This window comes from Balaenoptera borealis (assembly GCF_965194805.1).
Source record: "Balaenoptera borealis genome assembly, chromosome: 21".
NCBI lineage: Eukaryota > Metazoa > Chordata > Mammalia > Artiodactyla > Balaenopteridae > Balaenoptera > Balaenoptera borealis.
In genome coordinates, this window is record NC_138880.1 from 8,443,969 (window position 1) to 8,470,614 (window position 26,646).

The 26,646-nt window shown below is 40.7% G+C and overlaps 1 long non-coding RNA gene and 1 pseudogene across 2 annotated transcripts in view; one reads left to right on the forward strand and one right to left on the reverse strand.

The window, feature by feature from the left end:
* LOC309619678 overlaps positions 1-26,646 on the forward strand; it is a 96,564-nt gene that overhangs the window by 56,402 nt on the left and 13,516 nt on the right. The window lies entirely within an intron of this gene.
* On the reverse strand, positions 1,570-12,048 carry LOC309619649 (MICOS complex subunit MIC27 pseudogene; annotated as a pseudogene). Its single transcript has one exon. The product of its transcript is annotated as an MICOS complex subunit MIC27 pseudogene (transcript).

The following is a 26,646-nucleotide window of genomic DNA, read 5'->3' on the forward strand; positions in this document are numbered from 1 at the left end:
TATGAATTTCCCTAAGATTTTTCTTCTGTGCCATCACACTTTCACCTGACAAAGTCCCACCATTCCTTCAAGACCCATTTCAATTGCAACCGTGAAGTCTTCCCTGACTTCCTTCCCCCTTCTAAAGCATTTGCACCTCTTTGTAAGGCACATTTTTCGCTTTATCTTGTATTATAATAAGGTCTTAGCTCATTACCAGACCATGTGCTCGAGAGGAAGTGTAGGCTAAAGCCACGGCTGCTTTTTGTATGTCCTGAAACATGGAGCACGATGTCTTGAACAAAACTGGAATACAAGACATAAACTTTGTTAAACTGAATCCTTGTTTTTCATTGACATGACTTGTCTTTCCAATCCTACCTTGAACTCGGAAGTCTCAGACATTCCTAACAGGGTGTCTTGTATATGACCTAAATATGTGTTTGCTGCTTGGTTTATTGGTTAATTGATAAAGATGGAAGATGGTATAGGGATAGTGAGAGAGACTCAGGTTCTCGTCCTGACTCTACCACGCATTGGTTGTGGGACCACTGCACATATTTAAGCTTCAGCTTGATCGTTTATAGAGTTGATCTAAATGACCTCCATGTTACTTTCTGGTTCTAAGAACCAGTTCCATGCCTTGCCCACTACTCCAAGAACATCCCTAGGGCTCTAGGTTGGAAGCAAATAATTCACAGAGAGCCCAGTTAACAATTTAATTCAACAGAGAAAGATATGCTTAGTTAAGTTGAAGCATCAGATTATAAAAGATAGAGAAAGAACAAAGGAGAGAGATCTTGGATAATCTGGGGAGAGAGTTGCCCTCTGGCATGGTTAGCCCCTGTAGGGTGAGAAAGCTTGCAAAGCACAGGTTCCCAGTACTGGTGGGGAAGAGGAGGCACTGCCACCCCTGGTGTAGCTGGGAATACATCAGTTGTGTGTTTTTCATCATCATAATAATTGGGATTTGATGGATGGGGCCAAGCACAACAAGGCCTCCTGCAATGCACTGGACAACCCCACACATCAAAGAATTATCATGTTCCACACATAATTTTCAGATGCCCCACTGGACATATAGTTGGGTGAAAACCCTGTTTAGAATTATCGGAGCCTAAATCAATAAACTTGGGAGTCTGTAGTCTATAAAACACTAGAACATATTTTTACCCTGTTTTAAAACTCACTGAAGTTTTCAGTAAAGCATCAATTCTGTAAATTGACAGAAAGCAGTACTTTATTGTATTTGGAACTTCACCAAAAGTCGTTCATCGTTTTAGAAAATACATCACTAACAGCAATGCCATTGCACTGTTTGAATCACAATAAAATATTCCCATATCAGTCCACATTCATGGTCAGTACATTCTGGTGATTACCTGTAGAAGAGCAGGTATCTGAGTATTACCTACTGTGTTCTAGTCATGCTTGAGTATTACATATTGAAACCCTCTCCTTGGATTTCTCCTTTCCATTATTACAAGCAGGATGTCATATGATTTTTAAAGTTATGTCTATATGTAGGTTATATTATTTATGAATTTCGCTTTAGAATAACAAATGGAGTTGTTTAAAATACTTAATATAAAAAGGACATTAGATGTAATTGGGTTGAGATCCACTGAGGTAAAGTATCAAGGGGTTCATGAGAGGCTGACCATAGAAGAGTACATTTGTATTCATGCCGGGACAAAATTAGCCTTTGATTCTCCTACATGGACTTGAAGAGTAGAGCTTATATGTAGTTCATCCATTTCTAATATCCTTATATCTGTTGAAATAAAACCAAAAAACTCTTGTCCTAATAATTAAAATTTGCTTAATGTTTTATGTTTTCCTGAACATTTGTATTTAGAATATTTCATTTGGTTCTCAAGACCACCCCATGAGGTAGGTACAGGTCATTGTTATTATTCTTATTATTTGCTGAGGAAATTGACATAAAGAGAGATTACATGACTTGCTTTAGGTCACCTCTCTAGGTATGTGGATAATGCTGGATCCACTTACTCAATCACACTTTCTTGTCATGTCATTCACTCTGGAAGGATGGCATTTTATTGGTGCAGAATGCACAGACAAGCACACTAATTCAAGCATTGATTCTGAACATCAATGGAGTTCATGTCTTCTAGACTTTCTATGAGAATAAAATGAGGTAATACATGTAAACATGTTAAGAACAGAGCTTGGCATAAGAAAGGTACTCAGTACTGATATGTTTCTCTCCAAACTCTATGGCTACAAGAAGGTACCCTGGTTATTCTCCTAGAGGCAGAAAAGACTGGGTCTATGCTCATGGAGACCTGGAAGCATCTTGTGCACAATTGGAAAACTTAAGAGCAGGCTCACGTAGAGATCTTCCTGCTTCGTCAGTGGTCAGGACGTCTCAGTGAGGCATCCTTCCCAGGCTAGGTTTTAAAATGTTTCCCCTTGCACCACCTTTGTTAAAGCCACCACTCACTCCTCATCAAAATGAACAGGTGCAAGAGCTTGAGGAGAGCACAGTTAAGCACACGTTTGGATCTATAGCCACTCCCTACACTACAGCAACCGTGGAAAGCTTGGCAAACAGGAAGAGGTCCCACCCAGCCCTGGAAGTCTCAGGGGAGGCACCGAGGCCCCAGCACATGGCTCTGGATTTCCTCCCAGCCTCATCTCCCAAGCATAGACCTAACCTGAATAAATAGAGGGGGAGGAAAACAGGAGGCAGTAAAATAGTTCAGTGGAAAGTAAACACACAGCAAAGGCACTGGCCTTCTCTCTGCCTATTCGGCTCTGTGGGAAGCTGAGAAAAGCAGAATCTATGAGGAAAGGCCCCTCTTGTGGTTTTGGTCTGTCTTCCATTCTGCCCACTCTTTCCCCAGCCTGTGCACATACATACGCTCACATAACCCTGCTTCCCCACTCCCTGTCCTTCCCCTGGAATAGGCCGATCCCGTGGAGGGTGTGCAAGACCACAATACATTTATTCTAAATTTAACTAGGGGTAGAATGCTATTTATCAACACTTTTCTACATTGTTCATCTCCCTCTTTGTTAAGCTTTTTATCAATGCTGTTGAAAATGGAGTCAGTCAGCGATCCAATCATGCCCCTAAATGAATCACTGTCATACATGAAAAACTTTGGACCAGGGATCTGGAGGCCTGGAGTGTTGTTCTAGCTCAGTCTCTGCCACCTGTGAAGTCAGATCATTCCTCTTAGCTTCAGTTTCCTTGTTTGTAAAATGACAGAGCAGGAATAGATGATATCTGAGGAGAGAAAGCAAGACACCCTGTGTCCTAGTCTAAGGCCATGAGCATGCAGAAACCCTGCAGCTACTATCAGATGTGTGGCCTTTAATGAAGTAGGCATGATATTTACTTGTGGGAACATTCCTCTGTCCAAGAGATGGTCTGTGTCTGGGGCAGCCAATCGAGTGTCTCAGAGCTCCTAAAAGGCATCCATGTGAAACGAGCAAAGTTAACATTTAATTATTTTGAAAGTATAGTTGTAGGGTCTTCTAACACTAATTTGAAAAGGACAATGAACCACTGGTCCTACACATAACAAAGCATATATTCTGTAACATACATCTTCTGTTGCTTCTCCAAATCTTAACCATTTGAGGAAAGATTGCTTTTAGCGGAGGAGAGAACTAGATAACTTCATTCTCACACTTACTTCTTACTCTGATCATGACAGTTATCCCAACATTCCTTTGCACATGAGATTTATTGAACATGACCTATGGGCTAAAGTGATCTACAACCTCAAGAAACATCTCGAAACCTTAGACCATCTCTGCTCTGGCACAGGGGCAAGGAGCTAGGACTATATGGCTGAATGCTTCCTAGAATTTGACCAGATAGCCACAATCAAGGTCCCTGTGTCCTCACAGTGGGTTAGTGATTCCTCATGCTTTGCCATGACTCTGGACCAGTGCATTTCCAGTGCCCCACTCCTGACAGATGAAACTTGACTTTACATCAAAAAAGCTCTTTCCTGTAACCTCTCTTGGGTATGAATAGGTTTTTGGCCTGAGATTTACTGCATTATGGTTTCATGATGAAATTGGGGAAGGAGAGCTATATTTTCAGAGGCTCTGTCAGTGCACAGCGGGTCCCCTCCAGACAATAAGGTTACTGTGGAGGAGAAGAGAGCCTGCTGGGGCAGATCCCAGGCAGTTTGATTTAGGAGGTGCACACATCTGCCAGGCACCGCAGAACCATCATGATGTGCCAGAGGAATCCAGGTTTCAGAGAGAGACTGAAGCACCGGATTCATGGACTGTCTCCGTAGAAGCATGGCTGGGGTCCTCATTTCCCTCCCGGTTTTAGGATATGAGCTCCTCAGTAGCTTGATGGTGTTTTCAGTGTAGTCCTAACTTGCCTGGTGTTTCCAAAGTTGATTTTGACTTCCTATCCTCTTATTCCTTCTTTACCAACCTGCAGAGGTTCCGGGCTCAGGACCCCGGGGATCATGTTTCCTTTGAACTCTTTGCTCTTGGACTGAGGTCAAACGCACACCTTCAGACCTTGGAAATGCAACTATTGCCAAGTCCCTGTATCACTTAGAAGTGAGTCACGATGTCATCAACATACTATCAGGATAGTCTTTGGAGCATGGTATTATATTTGAAACAGAAGTGTATACTTACAAATTACTAACACTAGCACCCCAAAGAGGTTTGGGATGAGAGCAAGCCATCATCACTACTGTTGGGTTCAGAAACACACCATTTTTATTGTGACTTAGGGGTCAGGAGGCATGACCACTGTGACCTAAAGGTGACAATATTCTTCTCTCTGTCCCACTCCTCATGCATCCCCTGGCCAATTAAATTACTGGAATTCATATTATTGAAAATTACATTTCTGGGGCTTCCCTGGTGGCGCAGTGGTTGGGAGTCTGCCTGCCAGTGCAGGGGACACGGGTTTGAGCCCTGGTCTGGGAGGATCCCACATGCCGCGGAGCAGCTAGGCCCGTGTGCCACAACTACTGAGCCTGTGCTCCACAACAAGAGAGGCTGCGATAGTGAGAGGCCCGCGCACTGCGGTGAAGAGTGGCCCCCGCTTGCCGCAACTAGAGAAAGCCCTCACACAGAGGCGAAGGCCCAACACAGCCAAAAATAAATTAAATTAATTAATTAAAAAAAAAAAAAAAGAAAATTACATTTCTGAAAATGTAATTCTTTGCATATTGGTCTCCTCTCTAGAAAGCAACATGAGCCAGGGATTATATCTTTTCATTTTATTAAAAAATAAAATCAGTGTTCAGAAAGAGCCTGGCACATGGAATTTCTTTAACAAATATTTATTAATGAATGAATGAAATTTATGTATTCTGATTTGAGGCATGACACCAAAGAAATATATAACCTTAGCCAAATTTCTTCATATATATAAGTATCTAATTCTATGTCTCAAAAACAAAAGGACTTTTACTAAATGATTTTGGAAGTTGCTTTTCACTCCAATATTCTAAGATACTTTTTCTTATTTCAAGGTATCTGGGGTTCGGTTTTGTACAAATTCAATTACTATACAAGGGAAACAATAAAGTTGAAGTTATGGGCTTGTCTTAAGAAATACTTACAATAAGTTAAGTCAATGGCATTCCTAAGGCCCATTAAGAATTTTAACATCTTTCTCTGTGGTGGGTGATGCAAGCTGCATTGTTAATTTATGCATTAATAATTCAATGCCTAGGGCTAAAATTAGAGAGAGGGAAATATGAATACTGGCAGTGCTTTTCCCCTCTGTCAAATATTAAAAATGAGTGAATGTGGTTAGGTTGGTATAAATAGTCATTAAAGGGAAATACTAGATTAACATATTACCTTTTTTTTTTTTACTTGCCCTTAAGAAAGATCAGAAAAGAAGAGATTTTGAGTCAATTATGAAGAAAGAATAGGTGACAAATGAAACACCTCAGAAAGAGGTGAAACATAGGAAAGACAGATGCTAGTTCTCTCAGATATATCTCTAACCCACTGCAGTCACCACTTGAAAAGAATTTTGAGTAGAAGAAGTAAAAATGCTTTTCTTGTACAAATCCTTTGTCTGAAGATAATAGAAGCCTACCTGTGGGAATTCCAATACCCTTCCAAATATTTTTTTGAAGAATCCAGAAGTTTCTAGGATTAAAAAGAAGTGCAGGGTAAGGCTTGATTTGTCCAGTCACTTTTTGCACCAAGTTCCTGCTCTGGAATGAGTCACGAGCCTCTACTTTCTCTCTCTCTCTTTTTTTTTTTTTTTTTTTCTTAATTGCAGTATAGTTGACATACCCTGTTGTGTTAGTTTCAGGTGTACAGCAAAGCGATTCCGTTATATATCTACATATGTTTTCTTTCAGATTATTTTCCATATTCTCTTTCAGTCCCCGCCTCTGCTGTCCCTTCCCTACAGGACCTTTCCCCATGTGTGGACACACCTTCCTTCTTGATTCATCAAGCATCACTAAGCCAGTGCAATTGTGTGTAATAGACTTTGTGATATTTGGGGTGTAATGGAGAGCTCTGAGGGATAGTACAGACGCACATGTAACGTGAAGCCATGTTTTCAGCCTTCTTGCCATAGAAAAGTTTTCAGAAATATCTTGGTCCTGCCAGTGGTTGGGACGGCTTTCACCATTGCTCTAGAACTGTCTCGTTTCCTCTCCTGCTCTCCATCTCAGGATCCCCATTCTCTTCTGAGGCATCAAAGAGAATATCGTGGAAGTTTTCTGGGTTGGATTTCCCTTAATCATTAGGCTTCTGTTACTTTTGCATAATCAGAAGAGTCCAGAGAGGCAGAGTGACGAGCATCCCCTCAATACTTTCTTTTCTAAATGGCATTTTCCTCTTGCTTAACATATGTATATATAACCCCTTATATTTGTCTTCATAATGATGTCATTTTTTTGTCATCCGAAGTGGCCTGAGTCATATTTTGGTACCAGTGGCCAGCATCTCCCACCCAAGCAGCTCTGAGCATACAAATATTCCCTTTGCCTCTCCAAATCTGACCGTACAGCAGTGTAACCTGAGGAGCATTTTATTTTCTTTTATTTTATTTTTGTCATAAAATATGGATATTTTATTCCAGCTCTGGGAAATGAAAAACAAAGAGGAGGAGGGAACACATCCTTCCACACACTATTCTAATTTAGCTGACATTAATTCAGAAAAGCTAAAGCAAATATATATGTGCATATGTATACATATTTATAGATACACATACATATTTTTTCAGATTTTAGTCTCATCTGTGTTCATATATTTATTTTTATTTTTTTATAAATACACTTAAAAGTCACCAGATGCATCTTAATACTTCTACCTCTGTGTCCTCACCTATCATTTAATATTGTTTGGATTGTATTCAGTTTGTGTTTTGATCACTTATGTGATTTGTCTAACTGTACATTCAAAGATATAAGGGAAACACTTGGTTTAAATTATACTTTATGCATCACAGTTACCCATTACATGATTTTTTTCATCATTATTCCCAACTTCACACATCTTGTAGTTCTCTATGCAGGCTATTTCAGCTTCTAGTGCTGTACATGTCTACATCTTCTGGATGGGACTGCCCATGATCCATGATCTTGGAGTCAGGCATAAACTGTGTAGCACCTGAGGTGGATTCTGATTTGGTCTTTGTTTCAGAGCTGAGTTCTGTTGGCAAGGCACAACTCAGGTTGTGAGTTGTTTTTGCAGGTATTTCTATTTCATCAGAGCTTCCTAGCTTAGTTTTTTCTTTTTGTTCAGGAAATGACTCTTTTTTGTTGTTTTTTGTCCACAATGATTGAACTGCTTCATAAATTTGCTGGCTTATAGCACATGCCTTTTTCCCAGTTACGTTTGCAATTATTACTGATTGAACAGGGTGGAAAACAGTTGCTCCTAAAGTGGCCAGTCCCAGTAGATAAGCAATTCTCTTAAACCTAGAACCTTTTCTCGCTGAAATGAAGGCTGCCAATCCTGAAACTGTAATCACTCCAATTTTCGGAAGAAAGTCTTGAGGTGGATTCTTCAAACAGACATATGCATCTTTTCCAAATTGTACTGTATCCATTATCCCATTTTTCACAAAAAGACATAAACACCCTTGCACCAGCCAATATAATGACCAGTTGTAGTGTGAATGGACGCAAAGCCCATTTGTAAATCACCGGGCTGTTCTTCAACATATTTAGACTGGAGAGGTGGTGCAGTATATATGGGGAGCTGCTTTGGTTTCACTAGCTGCTTTTTGGACTCCTCTTCTTTGGCCACATGCACACTTACAGATGCACATATTAGACCTGCTGGCATGGTTGTCTGCTTTCCCATCCTAACAGCCGCCATAGCTTTGGCCCTCTCCGCCCAGGTCTTCGCATGGAGAATGGCTTGAGGAGCATTTTAAAAATGCATTATTTTGGGTACCATCTTAAGCCTAATAAGAAGGATTTGGGGAGGGGGGTTGATTGAGTTCAGAGCCCATGAGTCTGAAATTTTCAAACTCTTCACACATTATGCTTGGGTAGCTGGTCTCAGGACCGGCCATTCAGAGCTGCTCCCATAAAGCATGATGGTCTGCTGTGGTCAGTCCAGTTTCCTCTGTTCTTTCATTCTTTCCCTTCCCCCATATGTATCCTGCCTCCTCTCTCCCTTCTACATTTTTTCTCTCTTTCCCTTTTCATCCATCAGATATGAAGTTCCCAATATGTGCCTGGTACGTGGCCTCATACCCTTGCTGCTCTGCCCTGTTGTGTTAGAGTCACCCCACTTTCCAGTCTTCCTTTGCCTCTACCCAGTCCCAAACACCCCAAGTTGTGAGAAAACAGCCTCATCTTCAGAAGCATCTTTCACATAAGTCATCATCCCCCATCTCATATCCAGATATTCCAGGAGCATTTGAGCCATCTCTCCATAGTGGCTATGATATTGCTTTGGAAATAATAAGACGTGAGTCCTGTGTCTCATTTGATGGTGACCATTATCATTTGCACTGGATCTGCTCTTCACTTCTATCTTCTTTAAAATCATTTATAGATGAAAATGTCTTACTGGCCCAATGAGGCTGACTGCACCATTTATAATAATTTCTAGATAAGAGACAATGAGGAAGGAAACCAGCCTGGCACCTCCCTGGACAGTCCCAGGCCCAGGAAGAGGATACTCTGCTCAATTTCTCTCTCACTTTCTTTTTTTTAATTTTAATGCAATGAAAGCCAGACCATTTAGGAATTATCCTAATCCCAGTTTCAAGTCCCATCCTTTTCTCCAGTCATGCACGTATTTAGATTTTTATTCCTTCGTTAACACGGGGAAAATGCAGACCATTATGACAGTTAGCAGACATAATTTTAGACAAATACAACTTCTTATCAAATCAGCCTGCAATAAGTATTTGATGAACAGGGCTCTTCAATATAACTTCCAACACTAATTTAATGAGAAGTATCAAATGAATTTTTTTTTATTCTGATATCTCCCATGAGACAAATGATACTTTGCAGGCCTATTTTTAACAAATGAATTATTGACTTAAACTGGCACAATTAATCACAATATAATGGGATCAGGGGATGCTAGGGGCTCATTTATCACAGCTGATGATGAGTACTGACTCTTCTGAGAAATGAAACTCTTTCATCACTCCTAGATTAACAGTTACATGCTTTCAAATTTCAATCATAAGGAACTGGCAGCATAGAATGAAAAGGAGCCAGACCGGAGGAGAAAATGGAAAAGGAGAATACAGAGCTTGTTGTTTGCAGTCAGAACTCTTACTTCTGCCAGGACTCTTCAGTGAAGATAGAAAAGTGATTCATTGGAAAGGCGGTGCTAGTGATGGGCAGAGAATCAGGACGGCAATTAACATTCTTGTGATCTGGGCTTAACTCTCCTATTAAAAATCTGTGTGACTCCTGACAAACTGCTTGACTTCTCTGAACTTCCTCTTCTTCATCTGCAAGATAAATACAGTACAGTCTCTCCAAGGAACGTTCTCATGAAGATCAAACGAAATAACCCTTGTCCTCATATTTTGGACAGTTAGAAAGCAGAGTTCCTTTCATGTGATGCTTATCATCGCTTTAGGAATTGTTTGTTTTCCATCTCCAGGACTCATACCTACTAGATATTTTTGACGAATTGAAAAAAATATGCAGTAAAATGTGAAAGCCATATAAGGAACTCAGAAGGAGTAGGTTAATCTGCTAACTCAACAGGCGTGACAACTTGTCTCTCAAGCCCTGCTGTTATCAAAAGATGAGTCAGACGTGACTCTTGTTTTCTAGGAGTTCACAAACATATTAGGCAGACAGACAAGAGAGTCACATCATTTGGACATATGAAAAAGTAAAAAGGCAAGACAATGAAGGATATTTTTTTTAATATACAAAGGCATACACATAGTTAGAAAAAAGATAGTACAGAAAGGCTAAGCAACTGGTCCCTTCCCTATATGGTGACTGTACTTCCCAGTTTGCCCAATTCATTCCAGGTTTATGCTCATTTCCCCAGCATAATTATTAATGGCACCTACTTTTACTCTCAAAAGTGTCTTGATTTGACGATTTCGGTCAAACTAATCAACCATTTCTTTCTTCTATTTTGTTATTGCCAATACCTAAATAATATGATTATATCTTTATCTTCTTTGTTTATCATTGTTATGTAGAGTCCACTGACTCCCTACCTTTCTAGAGATTGGTGTAGCTCACACCCTTCCTGATTTCCCACCCTTTCTCCCAATATAGTTAAGTAAGAATCCTAAGTTTCTTCTTCTGTCCAGTCTGCAACTTTAAACATCCAAATCATATTCTGTAAAGAATAGTTCTCTGGGCTTCCCATTTTTGCAATGGTATTAATATCCCAACGTTCCCTTCATTTCTACATCCTCTTCTACCTCTTAACTGGCATTTGGTATGCTTTTATTTTTATATCATCAAGGTTGATTTTTCAACCTGCTATGTTACTTCTTCTTATCTGTGAATTTGCTACTCTTTTTCCTTGATTATCTTTCCGCAATACGTCTTTCTGGGAAACTCCTTCTCATTTTTCAAGATGCAGCTAAAATACCCATTGCTCGGTGATGTTTTCATTCAGCATTTCAGCCAAGCCAATTATTTCAGCTTTGCACTTCCACAGATTATAATAGATTCCACTCTACTACAATCACTGCTTTACACTGCACATGCCTCCTACTGAGTCTGAGCTCTTTGGAGAACATTTCAGTGTTCCCCAAGACAAGCAGTGTTCTTGGAAGACAGCGACCATTAAATAAAACTTTTTTGTTTTAAAAAAAAAACCATGTTTGTCTATATCAGTAAATATCAGTTCTGATTCAAAATGGTGTTTGGCTTAAGGCTCCTTTGGTAGCCTCTTACTTAAATACTTCTTACTGAAATACAAATTAATGTATAGAATAAGATTTTTAAAAACCTCATGCCACCACCAAAATTTGACACTGACAGATAACCAGTGGCAAATACTTAATAAAGGCAGGGCTGATATTGTATAGATGCTTCAGAAATAAAGATTTGAGTTCAGGCAAGGAACTATGACTAGCTGAGGGGAAGAGAATATGGAATGAATAGAGGAAGAAAGAGTTTATAAACACTAGCCATGACGACATAACCAGTTACATAAAAGAGCATCGTTTCTTCCTTACTTGGAGAGGTATATATATATATATATATAATCTCCAAATGAAATGACAAGGAACATTTGTGTCCTCTTCTGGGGAGAGGGATTTCTTTAGGTTGTATGAGGGATATGTTTGTATATTGGGTGGAGTATTATTTTTCTATTATCTTTATTTAAAAGTTAATATGGTTAAAAGATGTATACAGGGAGTCCACATTGACAAGGGTTGGACTGTACTGGATTGTTTTATCATCAACTTTGTTAACATTTCCTAGAATCCCCTTCCCAGTTAGAGATGGCCACAAGAGGTACTAGTATGAGACTGGGGAAGTGCAAGGTTATGGTGGTTTAGCTGTGGTGACAGACTTAGAGGAGCCAGAGGGTTCCAGCTTGTCTTTGGATCCTTCAACTCCATGGCCAGCTTTTCTCTATAGCTGGTGTATCGTCAGACTCCAGCTTTTCTCTTCAGCTGGTCCATGGTCAGACTCCAGCTTTTCTCTTCAGCTGGTGCATCGTCAGACACTTGGCTGGGACTTACGGATATCTTCCAAGATTTCTCTCCTCCGACGGCCTCACTTTAGTTGCTGGAGGTACTTCACTTCTCAAAGTAGCCTACTACCGACTCCTCTGATCCTCCACATCCCCTTTCAGACATGCACTCCCCACTCGTCCCATAACTGTGTCATATCCAAGTGCGTCATCCCACAACTCATAGTTTTTCTGCTTATCTGACTGAACGTCGATTGACACAGTTATCATTGGAAGAGACAAAGAAAAGAGTTTTAGAAAGGAAGGGAGAAATTCACAGAATTACTGCAGAAGACTGTAACACATATCTGTACTTTTTTTTCGACCAAATAGAAAAAATAAACCAAGTTATGTAAGTCCTGAATAATATAATTAATAAGGCAGTACGTGTAAATGTGTATATATTGATCTTTGTATCCTGCAGAGAATACTCTTTATTTTCATCATTAATAAAACATTTATGAAATATTGATCTACATTATGTCTCAAAGAAAAACTTAAGAAATAATTATAAAAAGCAGACACTTGGATCAATGGATAAGCCTGAGTATTTGTAACAGATGTCACTGATGACGGTATGGTGCTGGATTAGAAAAGATGTGAAAGGTAGCAATCAGTACGATTCAATATGTATTTGTTTAATATTGCGACCTTGTGAAGGTTAATGGACTTGACCCTCACTTCCAGGTACTTATAGTCTCACAGCGGGGTGGGGAGGGCATTTGAGGCAGGTTTGGTGTTGAAATTGAGCATTGTGTGTCTTGGGGCTCATGCTGGAAGGTGAGGATGTTTTGTGTCAGGGAGTGATTGAAATAAGATTGTTTCTACATGAAGAAATCAGATAGTGAGAAAACTAAAAGCATTTTAATTTTATCCAATTGAAAGTGGGAGTTGCTGGTAGTTTGAGATGTTTTAGGAGGGAGGATTCACTTCATGGGCGTGTAGGATAGATTGGGGTAGGGGACCAGTCCTGGGGACACATTGTAATGTGGGATTCCACTAGAGAGAAGGGCTTTGTCACTTGAAAAGAAAAACTGACCTGCAAGCAGTGTTTTAATAACTTGGGGGCTGTGTTGAGATGGGGAGGAAAAAGAAGAAGGAGTCAAAAGTGACTCTACCAACTTAAAACCTGGATGACTGCTAGAATGGGGTCAACACTGACTGGAATAGGTTATTAGTGTTTTCTAATTTCTAAGATGCATTTTCAAACTTTCAAGAAAGATAATCACTTACATACACCTAACCTCTTGCCTCTAGAATCCTGTAGAAATTACCAAGAGATAATAACGTGGCTTATTCTGCGTTGGAAACTAGGAAAGGATGCAAGACAAGCTCCAGAAGCTTGGAGGAAATTTTACTGGCTCAAGCGAGGGCAGAAATCTACTGTGTCTAGCCAAGAAGACATGCATTTTTCTGCATATGAAAGAACAGTTTGCCTGGGAAGTAAGCTGAAGAGACCCAATCAAATCCCTTCAATTCCCCACCCACCAAAGGTTCTGGGCAAGCGGAAGTTTGAGAATAGACAGGCTGTGGGGTGGCCAGGAAGGACATCTGCACCCCATCAGTTGTTCTTGGTACCAGTTGGGTTCCAGAGGCTGCACCAAGCAGGTGGCCGATGGCAATTCTTAATCCTGGCACAGGCAACAGAGAATGGGGAATGGTCCCTACAATTTCTGACTGCCTCACCACTCCTAAGACAAATTCACCTGCAAAAAGACCAAGTCACCTCCAAGCCAGTACCTCCATATTTCTCTAATGCTGGTGAATTCCAGTGCTAGTGAATTCCCTCTTTTTGGGGGGGACTAAAAGTATTAAAAAGATTTTTTTTGGTACAACATCGATGACAGAAACCATGTCAGCTCATAATACCTTAATATCTTTAACTATTAACTAACACAACTCTTTTTTATTTTTGGCACGATTTTTAAGAAATGAAGTATAGTTGATTTACAATATTATATTAGTTTTAGGTGTTCAACATAGTGATTCAGTATTTTTACAGATTATACTCCACATAAAGTTATTATAAAATATTAGCTGCACTCCCTGTACTGCGCATTACATCCTTGTATCTTATTTGTTTTGTATATAGTAGTTTGTACCTCTTAATCCCCTTCCCCAACCTTGCCGCTCTCCCACCCCTCTCCCCACTGATAACGGCTAGTTTGTTCTCATATATAACTCTTTTTTAAAATGCACAAATGGAGAAAAACCACTAGCACAAACATATTCTACAGTTTAAAAAGATACCATTCTGCAGCATACGAGCAAGATTCTTCCTATAAAACTCAAACTGCTGCAATAAACGGAGAAATCGCTGAACATTTCTAATGTATGTTCTCCATAACACTCAAGTAGATATTACATTTTTGAAATTTGAGCAATATCATAGAAGTAACAATACGAAATCATGAAAGACTGAATGAAATTTTAAAAATGCAACTGTAGAATTTAAAACCTCCATGTGGCAGTGAACAGCTCAGTGGATACTGCCAACAAGCTGAATCTGAAAATAAAGGCATATTCTAGACATTCTGCCAGAATTCAAAGGAGCAAATAATAAATGAAAGAGGTTAGGGAACTGTGAAGTGATCTGGGAAATCCAAAATATTCGTAGCAGGGCGTGCCTAAGAAAGTAAAGCAAGCAGCAAAACCATAGAAGAAAAATTTCTTGAGACAGTTCACAGAGCACTACCAGCAGTGAATAAAAATAATACCTTAGACACGCTTGATGGAATCTGGGACTTAAGAAGAATTTTCCCTTATTTAGATCTAGATCTATCTTCCTGCCAGAATCTAGACACTCATGTTCCTGTTTAAAAATGCCAACATTCACTAGATGTCTGTAATGGACAATTGATTGTATTATTAGAAAGAAAACAATACATGTCATCAAAAATGAAAAAAAAAGAATTTAAAATGTGTAAATGGAACTCATTTGCTTGGGTTTTGAAATGAGTTGGTAAGGTTAATGCAATTCTAATACAAAATTCTAAGAGGATCCTTTTTTTTAACTTGACAAAGTAATCGGAAAGTTCATCCGGAAGGTTTTTGAAATATTCCAAAAAGGAAAATACATATGGAGACTTGCATTTGTAGATTTTAAAAGATTTTATAAAGCTGCTGTAATTAAGCGTGGATGATAATAGAATAGAATTAAAAACCCTGGAACAAACCACGGTGTATAATTAATCAAATGATAGTTCATACTTTAAATCAGTGAAGAGAGATGATTATTAAATAAATGGTGTTGGAATAATTGGCTAATTGTTGGAGAAAACATCTAGATACCTGCTTCATATCGTTTGCCAAAGAAATTTCTAGATGGATTAAAAAGATAAACATAAAAAAATGAAATCATGAATGGCTTAGAAGAAAATGTAGGTGGGCATCTATCTGATATCACATAAAAGCAAAATAAGAAAATATAGAGGAACATATTAATAGATTTTAAAACAGAAAAGAATGAAAACTCATATTAACCAAAAAAGCTATAAACAAAGTTAAAAGGTTTATGATAAATTGGGGAAGTATTTGCACTACCTATACAGACAAAGGTATAAATGTATAAATACAAGTGTATAAATATGAAGCTATGAATATATTTGAAAAATCCAGAAGAAAATATTAAATTCTGTAGTAGAAAACGGGCAAGAAGCATAATAAATATTTTCCACACAGGAAGAATATGGTGGTTACTCACCAGTGAAACTGGAAGAATATAACCCATAGTATTAGGAACAGGTATCTCTGAGTTAGAAGATTATGGGTGATTTTTATTTTTGTTTTTCTTTTTTTTTTTTTTTGCTGTGAACATGTTTTACTTTCTTATTCATTCTATTATCCCTGTTATACTGAGCTCTTAATCACTTAACTTCTTATTCATTTGACCAAAGTGGGCTGATCTGAGTTGGGCAGTCTTGAGAGAGGAGCGGCAGAGGGTGATTTCAATTTTTCATGGTAAAGTGATAATGGGACATCCAGCTATCACTTGAACATGGACTCTAGGATCTTGGTGATAGGGTGGGGCTAAAGATACGGAAAGTACCGTCTCTGGAGCCTACATGGCGAAACCCTAGAGGAGCCAGTGCTTTCTGGCTCTGCGGCATATGATTCTAGTATTTGTTCTATGGAGCCCCAGTATTATGAACCCAGATTCTTCCTACTTTCCTCTCTCTGTGTACGTTGGTGTGTACCGGCTGCCTGACCTGCAGTAACTCATTTCTCCAATAAAATATTAATGAATGAAGATCTATATTTCATACTGAGTGAAATATTTAAAATGATCATTATGGTTATATTTCCATTTCGTTATTTTTCTTGTTTGGTGGAATGGCCATTGAGCGCAATCCTTCAGGCTTGCCTGTCCCTAAACAATGGACACTGAAACCCTGCACTCGCAGCATCAGTTGTATCTCAGTTCTTGCTGCTCAGAGACACATATAACTGAATTTGTTTCAGACCCTGTGTTGCAAAAGAGAACGTGACATGAGATATGATGGTTCCTGGGGATAGTGTACCATAGAAACACAGACTACCAGCTCTGAGAGTGATCTACATCTGGCCTCTAGGCGTGTAATTTTTCCTTCTCTCTTGAGCAAAACTTGTACTGAACTACAGAGTGCCATTTCGCAATAACTACAGAGCCGGACACAGGGCTCTGAGGGAAAAGCCATGAGAGTATAGAAGCTAGCAGGTCGTGGGGTGCCTGGCCTCTTGCTTCCTGAGCAGAGGCCTGAGGAAAGCAACACAGCTCTATAAAGGCAATTTTTACAGCAACTGAGAACCCAGCAGGACGTGGAGGTGGCAGAAGAAATCATAAATATAGTAGCACAAATAAAGCTAAGAGGTTGGAGCTGGTGCACAAGGGGCCACATGGCTATAGAGATGTCTTAGTATCACCTTGCACAGACCAACAGCCAAGGACCAGGAAGGGAGATGTGCACTTCAGTTGATGCCCCTCTAGGCAGAAAACATGAAGGTCCAGATGTTTGTCCCAAAGGCCTTAGCCTTAATAGGCTTGAACTTGGGTGCAACCCCAGGGAGGTAGGGGAAGAAGAGTTGAAATGACTCATTTGATGATGAGTTTATAGCTCTCAGGCTGACTGGGGGTGCATATTGTTATTAAACTGATGTCGTGGACTGGATTCCTTCCAGCTAAATCAGTCCGCCCATCAGCTGGGTCTCCTTACACTGGAATGAGGGCAAAGCTGGAGGGGAGAAGACAGCGGCAGCAGGCTTTTGAGAAATGGAAATGCAGCCTTTTGCATTTTGTTGTGGGTGGCAGTCAGGATGGAGGGAGCTCCAGGCCTGGCTATTTGTATTCTTGAGCAGAGCTTGAACTTTAACTGGAGTCAAGGCTGTGCCTAAATACCTCAAGGGGATCTGGTAGCCAAAAATGCTTTTATTTATGGGCATGTCAGAAAGTTAGGATTGAGGGGAGAGGCCTTGGTTTACAGAGGAGACGAAATCCAGGGGCCCAAGCATGGGGCTGGCCCTGTTTTCATTCACTGGTTCCATTTAACAGCTTCTCACAACATATGCAGTTTACATTATGGTATCCGGCACATGTAGGCTTTGGCTGGGATTATCCTCCTGAGTTTAGAATTTATGATGGTGCAAATAGACACTGAAGCAAGGAGCAGGCGAGTGGGCACGCCAGAAGAATGACGTTGGAGGGGTCGGGGTAGCCTTTATTCTGTTTCTTCTGGGTCATGTTTGCTCTGTCCTCACCAACAGAAGAACAAAGGGATCTCCTTTTCCCCGAAGGGAAGCTGGGCAGGTAATGAATACTCTGAGACTCTGCTCCAAAATTAGGGAAATGTAGTTTCTCACCCTTTCTCTTTAGGTTCCCCGAAGCAGCAGGTTGCTTAAGAAAGGAAGGGAGGCTATTGAGCCCTTTTTTTTTTTTTTCTCTGAGAAAATGAGGTCATTTGAGCAAGAAAATAAGCAGACTTGTCATTTAATAGCAGGACCCAGAAACCTTATAAATACTTCCTTGTTAGGGCAACACAGAAACTTACAGCCAAACTCAAAACAGGGTCCTTTGAAGTAAAGGGAGTTAAATTTGAGTAATGGCCTTGAGCAGGCTAGTTGGTGTCACTGATGAATAAATGCTAAGAAAATACATTTGGAGAGTTGATCCAGTCCCCGTGTGATTACAACTGGTTAAGCTGAGAGTAATGTTTTTTTTTAAATTTTACCACAAGTATTTATTTGTATTATTCATACATATTCATACATTGTTAAATAGAGATCTTGACTTTCAAAAGGTGTATGTGTGGAAATCATTGGGCTTCTGGTTTTAGTTGCAAGAATTTCTAGTTTGCTATAGGCATTGCTACTAGAATGGCAATACCAGGAGTTTTATGTAAAGGTACCTGATCTTGTGAAGAAATGAGAAGAAAAAAGACAAATATGAATTTTATAAGAAAATTAACCATTTTTACATATAAAAATATTAGCAGAATTTCACAGATACAAAAATATCTAGAACTCACATCTGCCTCTTATATGTGGTATATCGTGTACCAGTCAATCTCATGATAAAAACAAAAAGCTGAAGTACAGTACAACGTTGTGTTATACTAGACTCCTATAATATAAATTGTTTTGAAATGAGTAGGCAGAAAAAATGGTTCACATAAAACCTCTGTCTAAATATTTTCTTTAAAAGGAATTTATATGTAAGGGGCGTGTGTGTGTGTAATAAAAGGAAGGGAATGTAGCCATTTAAAAGTCTATCTAGGAACCATTATGCTTAGTGCTTTACCAATACTTATATCTGAAAGTAACTGTTGAGTGAGGAAATCTGGTATAAGGAAAGAGAAAAACATGGGATAGGATGATTGAAGTGGTTACCTGAATACCATATGCAAATTATAATTACATTATTTAATGTTCCCTTCCAGTGTCCCTACTTCTTATACCATCAGTGCATCTTTGTGCTGGAGAGTTTGAGGCAGCATCTAACACAATTCTGGTCCTTTTTGTATTTGCACCATCAGGGAAAAGAGAAGAGGCAGTGAAAGAGAGCTAACATTTAGTTAATCACCTGCCATTGGCCAGATACTGTCAAAAACACTTTATTGTTTTTGTTTCCATTTTATAGATAAGGGCATTGAGGCACAGTGAGGTTGAGTAATTTCACCAAGACCACACCTCTAGAGAGAGGTTGAGCCTGATGTAAAACCAGGTCTATCTTCCTTCCTCTGTCCTCATCCCACTCGACTCCCTCTGGCCTTAATACTCACCTGTCTGTCTACACTGCTTTTGGTGGAGTCACCAAAAATCTTAGTTGCCCCATTTGACTAGCATTTTTGAACATTTTCCTTCTTTGGCCAGTAGTATTTCATGTTGCTGACCATTCACTCCTTTCCTGAAACTCTTTCCTTCCTGAAGTTTGGTGGCTGTATTCTTCCAAAGTGTTGACCTCTTTGGCTTCATTTTATCTGATATAATTATAACAAATGGTAATGTTCATAGCAATATTTATTAATATGTTCTAAATACTGTACCTTGTCTCTCAATTTAAATTTCAGAGCTACTCTATGAAGTAATTATTATTTTTTTTAATATATTTTTTTATTTTTATTTTTTTTTATAAAGTGCAGGCTTTCTCTAGTCGCGGCGAGCAGGGGCTACTCTTGGTTGCAGTGCATGGGCTTCTCATTGTGGTGGCTTCTCTTGTTGTGGTGCACGGGCTTCAGTAGTTGTGGCGTGTGGGCTCAGTAGTTGTGGCTCGCAGGCTCTAGAGCGCAGGCTCAGTAGTTGTGGCGCAGAGGCTCAGTTGCTCTGCGGCATGTGGGATCTTCCCGGACCAGGGCTCGAACCCGTGTCCCCTGCATCAGCAGGCGGATTCTTAACCACAGCACCACCAGGGAAGTCCATCTATGAAGTAATTATTATTAGTACCAGTTAGCAGAGGAGAAAGCTGAGGCTCTGAAAAGTTTCATAAATGGAATAAAGTGATGCAGCCACTAAACCGTGGAGCCAGGATAACAGCTGAGGTCGTCAGGCTCTAATCACAAGTTGGCTGGGATCCCTGTGCCTGTTGACATACTGCACTCTCCTCTCTTCTCACTCTACACACTTGAGTCATTTCACTCAAGGGCATGCCTTCCTCTACCTCCTAAACATCAATGACTCTGCATCTCTCTTGAGCTCTAGACCCTGAGTCCAGCTGCCGAGATAGACCTTGTCACCTGGACACCCCCCAGGGCCTTCACACTCAACAGGTTCCCGACGGCTCCCTCTGTCTTCTCCCTGTCACAGTTGAGGCTGTCACCTTTCAGGCAATTATTTAAGCTAGAACCTGGGAGGCGTCCTTAGCGTCCTCCCTCTCTTGACTTGCTCACATCCAAGGCAGGATATTTAGAAGAATCCTTCTGAATCTCTCTCATGCTTCCCCTCCATGCCCTCTGCTCTCATGGCTTGGACTTGAATACAGACTCCCAGTTTCTCCCATTTAGCCCATTCAGGACTCTCCTTACCTGCTTTCCTGTCTTTTAGCTTGAGGACCTCTATCTAATCTGCACGTTGTGATCTTTTCAATATCAAGTGTAGTATCGTACTGAATTCTTCAGGGCTAGCACCGTAGCTTCCTTCCTTCCTTCCTCCTTCCCTCCCTCTCTCCCTTCCTTCCTTCCTTCCTTCTCTTCTTTTACAGCAGTGGACTCCTATTTGCATTTCAAACTTATGAGAAACCCTGAAAAACACAACAAATAGAAGCAGGGAAGGAGGCACTGAAGTTCACCTGTTTGGCCCCCTCCCGCTTCCCTTAGTGGCTTCCTTCACTCACTCATGGGTGTGTACTGACTGAGTGCCAGCTCTGCACGAGCCCTGTCCTAGGCACTGGGAGTAAACCAGTGAGCAAAGTTAGGCCTGTGGCCCTGCTTTCATAGGGCTTACATACTAGCTATGGTAGACACATAAGGAGATGGGTGAGAAAACAAAAAATAAGTGAATGTATACAACATCAGACGGTGATAAGAAAAATTATGCACAGTAAGAGACTAGGAAAAGCTGGAATGGGGGTGGGTTTGTCAATTAAGATAAGGTGGCCAAGAACAGCTTTTCCAATAGCTCGATCTTTGGTCGGAGACCCCCTGACACAGAGGGTCGTGGATGTGTTGCTGGAAAGTCCTCCAGGCCTAGGGGATGGAGTGCCAACACCCCGAGGTCTGAAAGCCAGGTGGCCAGTGCGGCTGAGGGGACGGGGCAGCGCGTGAGGTCAGAGACGTGCAGGGACAGCGGGGCAGCTGCACCGGGCGTGGAAAGTCCTTGTGCGGACTCGGATCCCCCTGTCCTCTGAGTGAAGCAGGCAGCCAGTGGAGAGTTTTGAGAAGATCAACACGATGTGATTTAGGTTTTGAAAATAAAACGGGTGTGTTGGCGGTAGGCAATGGGGAAGCAAAGGTGGAAGCAGAGAGACCATTTAGAAGACAGACCTGAACACCTGCGAGAGATGCTGGTAGCCGAGCAGGAGAGAAAAGGGTGAGAGGTGGAGTTTCGGTGCCGATCCAGGGCACTGTCGGAAAACTACACGTCTGGGAAAGAAACACATCCACACCTTTACAAAAACCCAGAGAGTCTCCCCTGACCAGATCCTCATCCGTGCCAGCCTCGTGGGCTCCCACCGCCCCTGCACTGCCTGTGCCACCGTGATGCGTGTCACCTCCAGAGCCCCCCGGCCTCTCCTCAGCCTCCTCATGCCTTTGCATGCCCCGTTTCTTCTTCCCCCATCTTGACCACTTTCCAAACTCAACCTTTAAATCCCAGTTTAAATATCACTCCCTCTTTGAGACCTCCCCTTATTCCCCACATCTACTTGGATGTTTCTTCCTCTACGCAATTTAGCTTATTCATAATCCCATTCAAGCAATCTCTTGGCGTATTGTAATTAATTGCTGCTTTCTCCCCTAAGTCCTTAAGCTTCCTGAATGTCTAGATAGAATCTTTTCGTCTGGTCTTCTCAGGACCTACCATGATGCAGGCATGTAACGGGTATTTTATAAGCACTTATTGAATAATAAAGAAATGTTTTCACTTCAAAACTCATTTCGGAGTGTGAGTCCAACTTTAGTAATAAGACCCTCAGGGCCAAATGTTTCTCTAGATTTTTTTTCCATGGCATGAGTGTAATTTTGGCATGTGACTCCAATGGAACAACTGCAGGTTTGCTTTTATGAGGGATTTGCATGTAAAGTATCCACCAGCAGGATCCCTGAGTTGGAAAAATGGGAGCTGGAGGAGATATGGCATTGACATGGAAGATGGGCCATCCGCTGTTTGGGACTCCTTGGCCATTTGGAGAACTTTTCTGAAGTTAAATGAACTAATATAAATTGAATGTGTGTGATAAAACCTTTACTTTCTGCATCTTATGAAACGTATTTGGAATACTACACCAAAATGCCATCATCCCATGTGAAGAGATGCATGAGATTCACGATCCATGATTTGCACATCAGACACTTTCCCCGAATTGAGAGGTTTCTTAAGAAATGGACATCTCTGCTTCCCGTCTAGGCCTTGGTTTGACACCATGGCTTGAGGTGTTATTTGCATCATCGCATGCTTTTTTCAAACGTAAAAACAAAAATATTTGGACCAAAGACTTCTATTTCACAACAGGACTCGCAGAAATATACGCAGAGCCACGCTGCAGTCTGCCAGCTGTCAGTTGTTAGAAAAAGCTTTGCTGGAAATTAACTTTCAAGTGCATTTTTAATAGTTGTTGATTTAAAACCAGGGAATAATGAAATGAAACAGATTCGAAGTAGGATCTGCAGATTCCTAAGGATGAGAAATAAAAAGTATTATACACGATTTCTATCCAGGCAATGTGTTAAACAGTTTACATATTTTGTCTCTTTTAATTCTGACAACAGCTTTTCAAGGTATCTTATTCTCACTCTCCAAATAAGAAATTAGAGGCTTTGAGGTCACATAGCTAGTTAGGAAAGAGAGCCAGTTTCAAAACAAAACGCTGTCAAATTACTAAGTTCTTTCTACTACATCCTGCTGTCTTTCTGCCTTGGTTATTTCTTATAATGAACACTTTTATTCCTCAGATACATGCACTGTTTAAATAAGCTTTTTTTGTGGTGTTTATAAATCATCTTTGAATAAGGTGACCTTATGTCTTGGTTTGCCCTGGATGGATACCCCTGGATTATGCCTGTTGCCTTGGTGAAATTATTAATAACACTGCCTTTCACTCTCAGAATTGTCCCAGTCTGGAAGGTAAATTATGTGGTCACCCTCTCTTTGGACTTGTAGATCACACTGCTTATTCAGTTACTTCCTGGTGAATCCTTTGTCCAAGCCCTAGGGGTAGTTTTTTTTTTTTTTTAATCTTAATGGCTTAGTCCCTAAGATCGTCTAGATCTTCATAAACGCAAGAGAAAAATCCATACAGAATCATTACACCACAAAGCCAACAAGGCAATGCAAGCTGATTTTAGTTCACTGAACAGATTGAGTGAAAATTTTTCCAGTTGTTCATCTGGAGAACCAGATTTAAATCGTGTTGTGTTAGAAACACTGATATGTTAAAAATGTATATAAAAAAATGTATATATAAGAATCTATATACATATATAGAGATATAGATTTATATATATATATAAATTGTGTGTATATACACACACGCACACATACACACACACACGCATCATGATGGAGAACAGGTCTCTGAAGATTTGGCAGTTGGCAGGCAGAGGCCCTGTGACTTTCAAATAAGAAAGAAGTTGATCCTCTAAGCCCTGTACAAAAATAACTTATTCTGTATTTCTTACAATCTAGAATCTCCCCTTGGATGGTAAAGCATGCCCCTGCTCTGGGTTATCCAGGAGTAAAGCTAGAAAACCCAACCTTTCTTTTGCCTTAGTAAGCCTCGTCATAAGGATAAAGATCTGGTGATAAACCTTTAAAATGTGGGCTAAGCAATTCCCCCGAGCCATTGCACTCTTCCCAGCCACTGGCTTACCTTTTTAGGGGAGCCATTCTTCATCCGTGCCAGTTCTCCTTGTGGAACTCCACTTCCTGTTTTGCTCTGGCTAATTGAATTCCCTAGCGAGATGAAAGCATTTTGAGCTGGCTTGAGAACGGAAGAGCCCAAATGCATAACTGTAAATACTGATGACAACAGAATCTCATCCCTCCTGTTATTTATTTTGAGATTTTTGCTGGAGCCATAGTTTTACGTTTGACATTTATATAGGTCATGGTGAGTTAATAGCCATCTGCCATCTGGGGACGCTTTTGTAATGAACATTATAGAAGACTATGGAAGAATGCTCTGGCATTTCTGATTTGCACACAAGCTGAGATGGGGCTGATCTTTACAATATGCTCTTCCTGCTCACATTAGTCACGTGATCCACTAAGGTGCTCACTCACGCTCATGCAGGCACGCATGGCGCCCTGGGAGCCTGGGCTGGGCTGAGCCGAAGCTAATTTCTCAGTCATTCTCAGGTACATCTTTTGGCAGGAAGATGAGCTCTGACTTTCAAGCTATGGACTTCAAGAAATCTCACATGGATCTAATGGTACCTGGGCTAGACAATGGGCTTCCACTGAATCCTGCTAAGTTTGTGTTAGATTTTCAAAAGAATAATGACGTAGGAGAGTGGTCTCCAACCTTTTTGGCACCAGGGACCAGCTTCGTGGAAGACAGTTTTTCCATGGATGGGTTGGGGGGGGGTTGGTTCAGGCGGTAATGCGAGCGACGGGGAGAGATGGGGAGCAGCAGATGAAGCTTCGCTCACTTGCCCACTGCTCGCCTCCTGCTGTGCGGCCCGGTTCCTAACAGGCCATGGGCTGGTACCGGTCTACAGCCCAGGGGGTTGGGGACCCCTAATATAGGAGACAACCTCAAGTGTGTTGCCTGCAGACAGGCTGGTGCCATTAAAAGAACACATAGCGTCCAATTAGAAGACCCGCACTCATTCAAATCAGACCTTCACTTGAGTCCTTTAAGCTTCCATCTCTTCATCTATAAAATGGAAATACAACATCAACCTTATTTGTCTTGGAAATTATATGAAACACCTAACACACCACTTGGCAAATAGAATTTCCACTTTCAGTTGTTCATTTTATTTATTCTTCTTTATCTCCCCTACCTTCCTAGTAAGGATAGGGAGCCCTAGGGAGGTAGACGTAGGTAAGGAAGGATGGAAGGAGAAAAGCTTCCTTTTAATCCATGCTGCTTCTTCAGTTCTACCATTAACACCCTGGTCAGTGAGGGCCCGAGAGATTCTGATTGACGTTACAGTGGCTGGTTTGTGGGTGTTGGTAAGCTCAGTTTAGCTCTTCCCAGAGGTGTGGGTTCAGCAACCAATGGAGCAGAAAAGTGCTTCACTTTATTGCAGATATTGCACTTTTTACAAATTAGAGGTTTGTGGCAACCCTGCCTTGAGCAAGTCTATAGGCATCATTTTTTTCCAACAGCATTTGTTCACTTCATGTCTCTGTGTCACATTTTGGTAATTCTCAGAATATTTCCAACTTTTTCATTATTATTATATTTGCCATGATGGTCTGTGGTCAGTGATCTTTGATGTCACTACTACAACTCACTGAAGGCTCAGCTGATGGTTAGCGTTTTTTAGCAATAAAGTATTTTTTAATTAAAGTATGTACTTTTTTAAGACATAATGCTGTTGCACACTTAATAGGCTACAGTATAGTGTGAACATAACTTTTATATGCACTAGGAAAGCAAAAAATTCTTGTGACTGAATTTATTGTATTATTTACTGATTGCAGTGGTCTGGAACCGCACTTGCAATATCTCCAAGATATGTTCCAGCCTTTCTTTGTGGGCTGTTGCCTGAGAGACCATGCAAATATTGGATTATTTTATCCCTGTGTGAACTATTATTTAACATTATTTTATCAAGTATTTACTGGCCACTTTGTGCCAGGAACCGTGCCAAGCTTCAGACGTTGATCTGCCCTGTTCCTTCGTTCTTTCTTTCATCCAGTAAAGATAAGATGACATAGAACAATTTACACTCCCTTTTGGGAGTCTAGGTCTCTCTGGTCCCCACGCTCCTTATTTGTACACTGTAGACAATGAAATAGATGTTTTCTGGTCCTAACATTAATGATTCTAAGTCTCTCTACCCAGTTCCTCTCATTCTTATTATTTCTTTCTTCTCTGGACTTGCCTCCCTCTTTTCTGGGCTTTTCTACAGACTGTCCCTGAATGGCCATATTGCCAGTGTTTCCATGATTAGGTGAAGGAGGCCAGCGACAAGTGGTCTTTCATAAATGGGAAAGGCACCTTGCGTCCATTCCAAGAGGTGTAAGTTGACAGAATCCCGTTCTTGCCTCCTGAACCATTGTCTCTTTGGCTCTGGAGATGCCCCAGCACTTTTGCACATAGGGCTCCACAGCAGTGTCCCAACCACACACCAGGGATGCGAGTTTTAAACGTCGGCCCTTTACGTTTCTATTCATCAATGTTTGCATATCGTTTAAAGAAACTATAACTCACAGGTCACATCGGGCATTACACCT